Raw genomic sequence first — 13,488 nt, 5'->3', positions numbered from 1 at the left:
CAGTCCGCTGGGACGCATGCAAGGCAAATCTATCTGCTGTACTATTGCTCTAGCCCCTTTCGTTCTTTCTTAGGGCTACAAGGTATCCCACTGTGTATATAGACACCACTACTTTTTGTGTATGTTTTTGAGCCACCCCCACCCCCAAAAAAGTGCTCAGAGATCACTCCCGGTGGCTTGGGGACTACATGGGTTGCCAGATCAAACCTAAGACAGTCTTGTGCCAGGCAAACGCCCTACCCACTGTACTATTGCACTGGCCTTGGCAGCATACTTTCTTTCTCTCTCACTCTTTCTCTCTCTCTTTCTTTCTTTCTTTCTTTCTCTCTTTCTTTTTCTTTCTTCCTTTCTTTTTTCCTTTCTTTCTCTTGCTTGCTTGCTTTTTCAAACATTTTTATGGAATCACTGTGAGATTCAATAAAATCCCTTACAAAGACCCTTACAAAGCTGTTCATGATTGAATTTCAGTCATCATCATCATCATCATCATCATCATCATCATCCCGTTGATTGTTGAATTTCCCAAGCGGTCTCAGTAATGTCTCCATTCATCCTAGCCCTGAAATTTTAGAAGCCTCTCTCTAGTCCTTCCCAATGATGCCGCATTGGAGGCTCTTTCAGGGTCAGGGGAATGAGACCCAGCTTGTTACTGGTTTTGGCATATGAATACACCATGGGGACGGTCAGGAAGCTCCCGGTAGTTTGCCAGGTTCTCCCAGAGGGAGAAGTAGGATATAAGATATTGCATGACATATGAATTTCAGTCATACAGTATTCCAATACCCATTCCTCCACCAGTGTACGTTTCCCAGCACCAGTGTCCCCAGGTTCCCTCCCATCACCCCCCCACCCATCCCTCGCCTCCTGCCTGCCTCTATGGCAGGTGTTTTTCTTCTCTCCCTCTCCCTCTCCCTCTCACTTTCTCTCTCACCTCCCCTCCCTCTCTCCCCTCTCTCTCCCTCTCCTTCTCTCACTCTCTTTCCTCTCCCTCCCTCCCCCTCTCCCTTCCCCCTCCCTCTCTCTCTCCCATGACTTTCTAACCCATTCATCTGTAGTTGGGCATTTGGGCTGTTTCCACAGCTTGGCTAGGCGCTAGGCTCAGCAGGGAATATGTGTGTGTGTATCCTTTCAGATCGATGTTCTGTGTTTTGGAGACGAGACGCCAAGGAGCGGTGTTGCTGGGTTCTCTGGGAGCTCCGTGCCTGTTCTTTGGCGGGACCGCCACTGCTTTCGAGAGAGATGGAACCAGATGACGTTTCCACTAGCCGACTAACTGCGTGAGGGTTTCTTTCTCAGCCTTGCCAACACTGGCTGCCCCCAGACTTTGGGTATGTGCCATCCTCACGGGCACGAGCTCACTGCTGCTTGGAGTTGCTGCCAGACTCTTCTTGAAGAGACATTACAGATGAGCCTTTTGCTATCTTTTCTTCTTGTCCTCCCCCATGGGCTGCCAGGAATGTGGGTGCCCCTGCACTGATCCCGTGACTGGTGAGCTGGAAGGAGACCGGGAGGGGAGACTGTGGGGTGCAGGGAACCGGGCCAGCTTCACACCCCTCCAGCAGCTGTGCCTGATGCTGCCCGCATGGCCTCAGACATTGACAGGAAGTGACCATCGGGCAGTCAGATTCGGTCCTCACTCGCAGGCCCCGCCTACTTTCTAGAAAGTGGCATGGGGAAGGCGCCGGAGCGATAGCACAGCGGAGGGTGCTTGCTTTGCATGCAGCCGATGCGGGTTCGATCCCCAGCATCCCATATGGTCCCCCGAGCACCACCAGGAGTGACTCCTGAGCACAGAGTCAGGAGTAAGCCCTGAGCACAGCCAGGTGTGGCCCCCCCAACAAAAATTTAAAAAAAATAAAGGAAGCAATACGGTGAAGTGACACAAGTTTAAGTGCCCAGGGCCAGGCTGGCACGTGCCTCCCTGGAGCTCTCCTGTAAGCACGACTGGACGCCCGTTGATGTACCTACAAAGTGGGCAGGATTCTGTTTTGTTTCGTTTTAATGCGAGGGCTGGCAGCATCAGGGCTTACTCCTAACTCAGGAATCACTCCTGGCAGGACTCGGGGGCCACCGGGGGTGCCAGGGATTGAACTCCATTCAGCCATAGCCATACCTGTCAGGGTCCTGGCCATTAGACCAAACTGGAGTATGATCCCCCAGCCACCGGACTTACTCCCTATAGGAGAGGGAGTGGGAAGGGAAGAAGCCTCTGCCCTGCCCCCCTGCGCACCGCGGCCACCCTACCGCCGCCACCGAGAAAGAACCACGCAGAGGGGGGAGAGTTGGAGGTCAAGTAACTCTCGATTTTATTAAGCTCACACGCCAATATTTAAAGAAGAAATTTTAGGGAGGAGTGGGCATTATGAACATCTGGTTATCGTATCTGAAGTAAACATTTTGCTAGGCCCTTTACAGATGTTAATTGATGATCTATGTTCCCTCCCTTCCAGGCCGGGTATGCTTAGCTCAGACAAGCGGTGACTTTCAAGTTTCATCCCACTATCTCCTTGACCAGGGAGCCTTTCTGGGTGGAGTGCTGGCACAGGGCCTTAGGGTCCTGTTTGAAGAGAGCCTGTTTCTGTCTCTAAGGGCAGGGGATTTGGCCAGGGTCTCAGACTGGCTGCTGAGACCCCAACATCTCCCCCTTTTTGTTTTATAAAAGCCAGCTGCCGGGGCCACCCGACAGCCTCACACTGGGGCCATAGGGGTCGGGCCTGTCTTAGGTTGCCTCCTCTGAGGTCTTACCCGTCTCTGGCTCTCTGACCCAGCGTTCCCCAAGTGGTGGCTAAGTGGCACACTCACGCACTCCTTCCATGGCCACATGCACCCAGGCCGCATCTCCTGGTCGAGGGTCTGCAAGTTTATGTATTGCATGGCTGAGCATCACCACGGCCCCAATTTGGGTTCTTATCATCTGAACAAAGCGGTTTACAATACATGGTCCAAGTGTTACAAGTAACAATAGCAAAATGACCGGCCCAACAGGGCAGACACAACTGTGGTAAGCCAAAGTGACACGCTAAACCATCTCTCAAACCATCCCTCTTGTGCCTCACGCTCCCTCTTTTACTTAGCTAACCCACCTCTCAGCTTAGCCATAGAATCACGTACAACTCCAGTGTGGTCAGCATAAAAACAACACTCTTCCCATAATGCAGTGCACAACCCCCCCTGCTGCAACATTAATAAGTCCAGTCCTCTCCTGTTCTGCAACACCACTTCTGACAGGGACGTCAGGATTCTCAAGATGACTGATGGAGGTCTCGATCCTCTCCAAGTCTTCATTGATGGCCGCTCTGAGGGATGAGACTCCACTCTGCTGGGTCTCGAGTAAAGCGATACCGGTCCCGTTTCCTGCCAGTCCAATTCCAGACAGCGTGGCTATGGTTAGAGTGGATATCAACTCCCTCTTCTGAATGGGCTGATGGGTTACCTGTGGGGGTAAAGAGTCTCCTTCATAGTAAGGGATTCAAGGCAATGATCCAAGAGCACTGTAACAGGAGTCTGGATACTGGAACAATTCTGCAGATATACCTTAAAGAGTTTTTACAACAATATGGGTTGATTACAGTTTCTTTTCCTCAAAACACAACCTCAGGGGCTGGAGCGATAGCACAGCGGGTAGGGCGTTTGCCTTGCATGCGGCCGACCCGAGTTCGAATCCCAGCATCCCATATGGTCCCCTGAGCACCGCCAGGGGTAATTGCTGAGTGCAGAGCCAGGAGTAACCCCTGTGCATCGCCAGGTGTGACCCAAAAAGCAAAAAAAAAACAAAAAAAACACAACCTCAAACTTCCTTTACATCCATTATGTCCTATAACTTTTCCATTCCAAAGCCAACTACACTTTGCTTTTCTACTTTTCACTGATGATATCTCCATACATTATCTTTCTGACTTAAGACATACATCTGTAGTCATTCCACAAGTTTAAACTCACTGAAACTGGTACAAAATGATATCACAAGTTTGGACACAAGTTGACAATCATCTTATTTAACATGGCAAAACTACTCTGCAGTCACAAACATTATATCAGTTCTTATAGATTTAAAGATGCTCACAACTAAAGTTCTTACAACATGTATTAACCTGGAGACATTTTTAGAATTCTGATTTCTAGGAAAACACTTTTTAAGGATTAAAACACTCATAGATTACCATGAAACAGTAAGGATTTTACACTTGTGTACAAAATTCTCTGAGGTTCAGGATTAGGTTGGTACCGTAAATCCCAGACTAAGTCATCAGGCCAATTCAGCCTGTCCTTCCCTATGGGGGTCCTTTGTCGCTGACTCTTCCTCAGATTTGCTTGTGATTTCCAGCTGAGATCTGTTTGAGGTTGAAGTTTGGAGGGTTGTGGAGTCTCAGGTGGTTTGAGGTCTGTACCAGGAGGATGAAGTTTACTCCAGATGAAGCCATAACAGGACCCAAAGTACATTAGTAGGTGTTATCTGTCAAAATATAAGCATAGACTTTTCCTCCTACAAGGAGGTTTCCCACTATTTCCTTTTTGTGTGTTTGTCAGATTTTAATGCAAATATAAGAATCAATTGTTTCCCAAGCCCTTTCTCATTTATAAAGTTGCAAGAACCAGATACCTGGAAGAAGAGTTAACAAACTAAATTAGCAAGTCTTATCTGCTGGGCGAAAGTGTGATTAGAATTTACTGTTGAGGTTAGGGAGGGTCTGAAATACAGTCTTCAACTGAGGCAGGGCTGGCTGAGCTGGGAATGCACAATGCTGTGGCTTCAGACTATAGGGCTGACATCTGAAATTAACCCCTTATAGCCCTTTGCTAAGTAGCTCTAAAAATTTTAGTTGCCAGTGCCGGTGAAAAGGCATACTTTTGAAAAATTTAATATATTTAATGTGAAGAGTGCAAGTCCTAACTGCTGGTGGGGGCTGGCTCCCCCTTTTTGTTTTAAAGGCTGGTTTTAAAGAACCTGTAAACAAATTATTAGGCTATAGAACTTTTCTGTAAGGCTATGACCATAGCGGAGAGCTCTTTGAGTTGTGCTGAGCAGTGCACTCATGTAAGAGATAACCTCAGCCCCTCTAATGATAACAGCTGTTCCTCTCTGCCCGCCATCAGTGTACACTTCTGTACCACCCTTAATGGGTTTATTTTGAAATAAAATAGGTTCTTTCCAATCTAGGCGGGAAAAGGCGGATACCCATTTATATGGCCCATAATGACAATCAATCTTTCCTTGGAACCCTTCGAGGGCTACTGCCACCCTATCGTTGTTACGCATTACCCATTGCAGGTCTCCAAGCCGGGATTGGACAATTATTGTATGTGGCTCTTGGGCATAATGTCGAAGTGCTAGGTTCCTGCCTCATTGGATGAGGTCAGCCATCTGATCCCTAGGGGAATAAACTCTGGGACATCCCCCAAGTGACAGGTGTACCCACTGGAGGGGGGTCTCCTTCCTGGATGATTACTGCTAACAGAGTTCCTTTGCCTGCTATTATCCAGAGCTCCAGTTCTTTTGGAGTCAAGCCTGCTCAGAGAAGCCCTGTTTAAAGCCCTCTGAACTTCTCCTAGCGCAGCTCTTTCCGCAGGCCCTAGTTCAATAACATCTGCCAGCTCTCGTCCTCTCAGTGCTGAGGACAAGGGGGCAAGCTGTCCTGAGGAGATTGGGGTCCACACCCAGAGCCAGTTAATCTCTCCTAAGAGTCTTTGCAACCCAGGGAGAGAATAGGCTTCCTGTACACTGAGCTGGGTTTTAGAGGGGTGGCATGGTCGAGCCAGAGGGTAGTGCCAAGGATGGAAAAAGGTGCCAACTTTTGAACTTTATCAGGGGCGATGTCTAAACCTTCTTTCAAGAGCTCCTGGAGTTTCTGATATGCCTGGCTGACAAGCTCCCTATTATAACATCATTCATATAAATATAAAGAATTACATTAGTCATTTCTTGTATGGGTGTCAATAAGGATGCTACATACTGTTGGCAAAAAGAGGGGCTATTTGCCATACCTTGGGGCAGTACTGTCCATTCATATCTCTCATCTGGGCCTGAAAAATTGGTGCTGGGGATTGAGAAGGCAAATTTTTCACAATCATTTGTGTGTAGGGGGATGGAAAAAAAAAGCAGTCTTTTATATCAAGAACAGTTAGGAAGAGGCTACAATCGATGGCAGGGATCCAAGGCATTCCCCTCAACGGGATCCCCTGGATTCTCATTCACTCATTTACCTTCCTAAGGTCCTGAAGCATTCTCCACTTCCCTGAGGCTTTTCGGATGACAAACACAGGGATGGTACAGGGGCTAGTTGACTGCCTGAGATGCCCCTGGGTCAGTTGTTCTAACAATCCAATTCAGATGCAAACAAATATACACATTTAGACAATAGTTCTTCTGCCTTAGTTATTTCAAATCATAAATTTTCTATACCAGATACTTTACAATAATACAAACATGCTTTCCGACACAGAAAAAGGCCTTTGGTTCTTACCAAACTTTGGTATTAGCGTAAGAAAATACTTGAACAGCCACTGTTTATGAAAACATGAAGAAACTTAATTTTAATGTCTTCTGTACCTCTGTTGTTTATAAAATGGCTTATTATTATTATTATTAAATTGACTGAAGCTTGTAGGATAAAGCCTTGTATTCTCTGAACTCTTATTTCACTTTAGTTTCTGGCTCTAATTCTGTAGCTTTTCTTAGATAATACAGATACTGGAATTCAAAATAATTTCAACTATTAATGTTCTTCCAATAAGAAATTTAGATTGAAAATTTTAATTTCTTTGTAGCACCACATTCTGATTAGAAATCTTTGTTTAATCCTGATCTAACAAGTTCCAAAGATACCTAGATCTTTTAAATTGCTGGGCTTCATATCACTCTGACCTTCCTTCATTTTATTTGCCCAGGTCTAAGAATTGCTGACTTTAAACTAACTCTAACACTCGAGTGTTCCACAGACAGACAGACAGACAGACATCTGGACAATAAACTGACTAAAATCACTACATGTACATGTGCACACATCAGCAGTTGATTGATCGATCTGATCCTTCAAAAATGGCAGGGAGAAAACTGATAGACTGAGAAAGGAGGGGGCAGTCCCCAGGGCAAAGTGAGCCCTGTCGGCCGATTGGGAACATTGCTCCCCCGTTTCCCAGCCTGAACAGCCAGTTTCCTGCTTGTTAGAAATGGATCAAAAAAGCGCTTTTGTTGATATAAGCCGGCAAAACCTTTTCAAAGTTGTTGAAACCTAAGGTGGTCAGATGCTAGCATTTTCTTTCTTGGCCAAGACTAGTTTGAGGCAGGGAACTAGTATCTTCTTACCAGTCATGGGGATAGGCTGCCTTAGTGACACAGTTCTTTCCATTCTGGAAGGGGCTCCTCAATTCTAATCTTAGTTCTATCTGCGGCTGAGTCTAGCTGTCCTTTGAACTCCTTGCCGCCAGCAGTATGGGTATCTTTGGTGGTGCCCTGCTGACAATGGGGATGCTAACATGCACATTGGTCTCTTTTCCCCCTTTTATTGACAAGCCTGGGGGTTGCCCCTTCTGTAGTTTATTCTGATTCTGCAAGGTTGCAGCTAGAACCTGGGTCTGAGTAGGGGACCCTGAATCTTGGGTAGCACATATCCAATTACTGTGGGGCTGGTTTTCATGCCCGTACAAGCGGCCCTATGCTCTGTAGTTTGTTGCATTCCACCCCGGGGAGCCTCAGAGGGGCTTCCTCAAGCCGCCTCCAGGCTGATAACGCCAAGGCTCGAACCTGATCTTGATAAGGGTCCAGGATGGCTGCCTGCTGGGGGCCTGTGCTCCACTGATCTGCTGCCTGTATGTTATGGGGATGGGGGGTTGGGCAGCAGCATTGCGGTCTGCCTGCATGTGGCATTCTTCCTTAAAGAATGCGCCCCAGGGACCCTCTGCGCCTAAAGACTTTGACTCCAGAGATGTAACACATTCGGGCATCCAGCGCAGCATCTGATAGCGATGCATTGGGACTGCGAACTGGGCTACAACTCTGTGCTGCCGGGGGTGGATTTTTTTCCTCCCCACCCTGCCTTCCTGCACGAAAAGCGGCGGCCTGGGGCTGGAGCGATAGCACAGCGGGTAGGGCGTTTGCCTTGCACGCGGCCGACCCGGGTTTGAATCCCAGCATCCCATATGGTCCCCTGAGCACGGTCAGGGGTGATTCCTGAGTGCAGAGCCAGGAGTAACCCCTGTGCATCGCCAGGTGTGACCCAAAAAGCAAAAAAAAAAAAAAAAAAAGAAAAGCGGCGGCCTGGCGGCACCCACGTGGCAGGCGCCATCTTCTGTGACTCCAAACCCACAGGTATTCGGTTTTTACTTTTGGGGCTCCCAGGAACTCATGGGAAGGGGGCGTAACCGGCACGCCCTCGGCCCAGATAAATCCGGAGCCGCTGAGCACGAATCGGACCCTCTGCGCCTAAAGACTTTGAATTCAGAGACTTCTTACAGCAATGCACTGAAACTGTGAGTTGGGCTATGTAATTTCTGGCAGAATTTTCCCTGGACTTTATACAGAAATCCAAAACCGCGTGGATGCGACTTAACATTTATAATTGTCTGCAATGTGAAACGGTTCCATTTGAACAGGTCTGACTTGGGGGGGAAACTCCAAATAATAACAGTAAGTTTTTGTTGAAATATTGAAGGTTTTTAATGTAGCAGCCACCTCTCTGGACTGTGAACTAAGTAAAAGCCCCACGCTGGCCGATGCGGCGTGGCGTACACCATACTATGAGGCACAGGAAGGAGGATGAGGGGGAAAAAGAAAAAAAAAAAGGGAAAAGGAAAAAGAAAAAAAAGAGAGAGAGAGAGAGTTATGTACTTGTAGCAGTGGGGCTACATATCTCTTCATTTCCAGCAATGAAAAACTAATTATCAAATGGAGTAGGTCTGTCTCTCTTGGTTGGAAACTCCAACAACTATAGTGTGAGTTTTGTGTTGAATTATGGAATGTAATCAAGGTAAAGAAAAAATGAAGTGAAATTCATTAGTTATACAGTAGGGGGTAGGGGGTGGGGGCGGGGGTATACTGGGGTTTTTGGTGGTGGAATATGGGTGAAGGGATGGGTGTTTGAATATTGTATAACTGACATATAAACCTGAGAACTTTGTAACTTTCCACATGGTGATTTAATAAAAAGTTTAAAAAAACAAACAAACAAACAAACAAAAATAAAGTCACCAATTCACAAATGAAAAAAAAAAAAGAATGCGCCCCATACCAAACTGCAGGCCAGACTCCCCCCGGGTTGAACCGGGAAGGCCCAGAGGGGTTTCCAATAGTCCTTCTCCAGTCTTGGGTCGAAAAAGGGAGTAGAAGCTCCTTCTGGAGGGGCAGTGGGGTGAACAGGCTCAGGTCTATCTCCCCCAAGAATTTCTTCAGCTACTCATCTTCTATGTCCTGATCAGTAAGGGGCGGCCCTGAGACAGCTGCTTGTTTAGAATCTGGAGAGGCCCACTCTCCAGGCCACTCCCGGAAGCATGCTTTTAGATCTGCTACTGTTGCATGCAAACCTGGTGGGGGACTTTTGCCTGTTTTTTTCTGTCTGTCCCCTAACAAGCTTTTCTACCTGATCCAGGTGTCCCAGGAGAAGGTTCCCCAGTGGGAACCCACGGAGCCACCTCAAGGATAGTGCCCCAGATCTTAGCTGCCCTATCTTCAGAGAATTCTAGCCCCCGACTCTTTAGCAGATAACATAGGGCTTTCAGAGCCAGGTGATGCACCTTCTGAATGGAGTTGCCCATGATGTTAGGGAATCTAGTAGTGTCAAAAAGGTCAGGATAGATGATGGCCCCTCTAGGAGACCACCGAGGCAAAGGAAAGAATACGGAGGAGAGAGACTCAGCAGCGCCCGCAATAAATGGTGACGGATGGAATGCTTATTTACGAGTTCCTGCCCATTGCACAGTTTTTCTTCTGCGGGGGACTCGAGTTTATCTGGAACCCGAGGCTGTGACCCCCTCATCCTATCACGGGTGTCTTTTCTAGCGGCGAGCGCCCTGTGGCATTTAAGTGCTCAACCCGTGCCCGCGGGGAGAAAGGCGGTTGCTGCTGGCCTTTCGAAAATACACACAGCAAGAATGAGACAATACAGAACAGATGCTGGGCACCCCATAGGCAGGGGGAGAAGCGAAAACAAAGTGAGAATTGACTGAAACAGTCCTGTCCCGAGGAGGACTCTTCTGATAGCCTGCCTTACTATCAGGGGGCAGAGCTTTAGCTCCAGTTGCATTCCCCTTCCTGAATTCCCAGCCTGGTTTCTCCATGCAGTCGCCTATTTTACTGCATGGATTCGGGGTGGTCAGGGGATCATACCTTGCTCCAGCGATGTCCTTGCTGTCCACGTCCACACCGTCCCTGTTCGGGCGCCAGATGTCAGGGTCCTGGCTATTAGACCCCGGCAAACTGGAGTATGATCCCCCAGCCACCGGACTTACTCCCTATAGGAGAGGGAGTGGGAAGGGAAGAAGCCTCTGCCCTGCCCCCCTGCGCACCGCGGCCACCCTACTGCCGCCACCGAGAAAGAACCACGCAGAGGGGGGAGAGTTGGAGGTCAAGTAACTCTCGATTTTATTAAGCTCACACACCAATATTTAAAGAAGAAATTTTAGGGAGGAGTGGGCATTATGAACATCTGGTTATCGTATCTGAAGTAAACATTTTGCTAGGCCCTTTACAGATGTTAATTGATGATCTATGTTCCCTCCCTTCCAGGCCGGGTATGCTTAGCTCAGACAAGCGGTGACTTTCAAGTTTCATCCCACTATCTCCTCGACCAGGGAGCCTTTCTGGGTGGAATGCTGGCACAGGGCCTTGGGGCCCTGTTTGAAGAGAGCCTGTTTCTGTCTCTAAGGGCAGGGGATTTGGCCAGGTCTCAGACTGGCTGCTGAGACCCCAACACATACCTACTGTGCTATCGCTCCAGCCGGAAAGTGGGCAGGATGTCAGCACACAGGCCGAGCCGAGCACTGGAGCCAAGGAGCATGACATAGAAATGGAAACAAAGGCTGCTGGGTTTTTGTTTTTGTTTTTTGAGGGGGTGTTGAGGGGTGCGGCCAAACCCAGAACCCAGAACAGCCCAGTGCTAGGGGGTTCCACAGCTCTGTGCGCGGGGGTCCCTTCTGGCGGTGCCCTTGCCACCATGCAGGGGACCTTGCAGGAGCCGTGGCGGAAAGCTCCTGAACCCTCAGCTCTCTCTGGATTCTCACACAGGCGTTGGGGCTGGGGCTGCCTGCTGGAACCAGCACCACACCTGAAGGTCTGGGGGGGGGGCATTTGTTGCCAGAGATAGACCCCTGGTCCTTGCTAAGTAAGGCAAGTAAGGCAAGTGCTCACCCCCCCCCCCAGAGTCCTAAGCCCCATCAACGATGAGTGAGGGGGCTGAGCGGGCTGTGACGGGGCACTTGCTGTGTGTGTGGCTGACCCTGGTTTGGTTCCCGGGATGCCGCAAGGTCCCTCAAGCACCACCAGCAGTGATTCTTTTCTTCTTCTCTCTTTTTGGGTCACACCTGGCGATGCTCAGGGCTTACTCCTGGCTTCGCACTCAGGAATTCCTCCTGGTGGTGCTCGGGGGACCATTTGGGATGCTGGGAATCTAACCCAGATCGGCACATGCAAGGCAAATGCCCTACCCGCTGTGCTATGGCTCCAGCCCCAGGAGTGATTCTGAAGTGCAGAGTAAGTCCCGAGCATTAACACGTGTGGGCCCAGCTCTAATCAGCATGGCAGCTGACGCTGGGGGACGCGGCTTCCTGAGTCTGGGGATCACAGCCGTGTGTCCCTGCCAGCAGCAGAGAGCCAGCAGGGGGCCGGGCCAGGCCCAGCCTGTGCTGTGGCCGAGGGCTCTGGCTTTGGGAAAGTGGGATGTGCCTCCCGCCAGGCTCCCTGCTAACTGGCCCGGCTGCTTGCAGGTGGACACGCCTGGCCTGCAGCCCCTGGAGAGTCCCCACCAGAGCCCACCATTCAGCTGTGCCCAGGAACAGCACTGAGGGAGGAGAAACATTTGAGGCTGTTTGATGCAGTTAGGTTTGGGAGGGGTGTCCTTTCGCAAGAGAGAGCAAGATCATGCTGGGCCCAGAGAGAGTGGACAGTGGGAAGGCACTTTCCCTGCCCATGGCTGACCCCAGTCTGATCCCTGGCATCGCAGAGGGTCCCTGGAGTGACCCCTGAGCACAGCTGGTGTGTCCCCAACTCTCCCAGTTTTAACACAGTGTTTATCCACTGCAAGCAAGTTCCCTCTTCTTTCTGTCCAGAACATTCTCTTCTGCTCCAGCTGCCCCCCCCCCGGAAGCCCACTGCCCAGAGACAGGGTCCAGAACACAGAGCAGCCCCCCAGGAGGGGAGATGTCCCCGTGACCATGAGCTTTGTCCCCGCAAGCTCCTGTTCCACGTGCTCTGCAGGGCCCGGTGACCCCGGTCTGATGTCCTGGGAAGCACGACCCTGCCACCTCCTTGTCACACTTGTTCACCCTGGCTCTGCACTCAGGAATCGCTCCTGGTGGTGCTTGGGGACCACAATGGGATGCCGGGGATCGAACCTGGGTCAGCCGCGTGCAAGGCAAGAGCCCTCCCCGCTGCCCTGTGGCTCTGGGCCTGCTCCCTTCCTTCCCGTTGAAAACAATTTTGGGGGATGGAGGCTCCTGACTGGCTTGGGGCTCGGGCCACTCCTGTGTGCAGGGTGCTGTCAGGCCCTGGTGAGGGGGCGCGGCACCAGGTGAGACGCCTGCTTCGGGGCCGAGCCTTGGCCTGGCCTCTCTCCTGGCCCCCTCTGCCTCGTGTCAGACAAGGGGGCCCTGGGCACTGCCTGCCCCTCTTGATGACACAGAGGAGGCCAGGTTTCCCCGGCTGTTAGAAATGGTGTTGCTGTGGACATTCTAGTCTGCCCTCCGGGGAACGTTTGTATGTGATACATACGATCTCTAACTTCATTCATGACTTTTTTTATTTGGGAGGGCATACCTGGCAGTGGTCGGGGCTGACTCCTGGCTCTGTGCTCAGGAATCACTCCTGGGGGTGCTCCGGGGACCATCTGGGATGCTCAGATCCAACATGGGTCTGTTACATGCAAGGCAAGTGCCCTCCCTGCTGTCCTCTCTCTCCAGCCTCAAGGAGGTCCACTTCGGAGGGAATTCCGCCAATTCAGGATCACCGATATTCCCCGGCTCCAGGGGGTCCTTCCTGCCTGTGGGGACCGGCTCTCTTCCTGTGAGGGGGACGCTGGCACCTGGATGGAAAGATCTAAGCTCTTCCCCTCTCAAAGTGGGAGGCAGCAGGAGAGCAGGGACCCTGGCTCTGGAACAGAACCCGCGGGGCAGGGGCTGTTGCCTGAGGAGGCCATTGAGCAGCCTGGCTTCCATCCTCTGCTCTGTCCTCCTCAGCCTCTGGGTCACAGAGTGGCTGCTGCTACTCCGGCCATTCATTCTGAAGGGCCTCCTTCTTTTTTTTCTTTTTTTTTTTGGGGGGGGGGTCACACCCAGCGATGCTCA

Source organism: Sorex araneus, chromosome 4 (assembly GCF_027595985.1).
Source record: "Sorex araneus isolate mSorAra2 chromosome 4, mSorAra2.pri, whole genome shotgun sequence".
Taxonomy (NCBI): Eukaryota; Metazoa; Chordata; class Mammalia; order Eulipotyphla; family Soricidae; genus Sorex; species Sorex araneus.
This window is presented reverse-complemented; position numbering follows the sequence as displayed.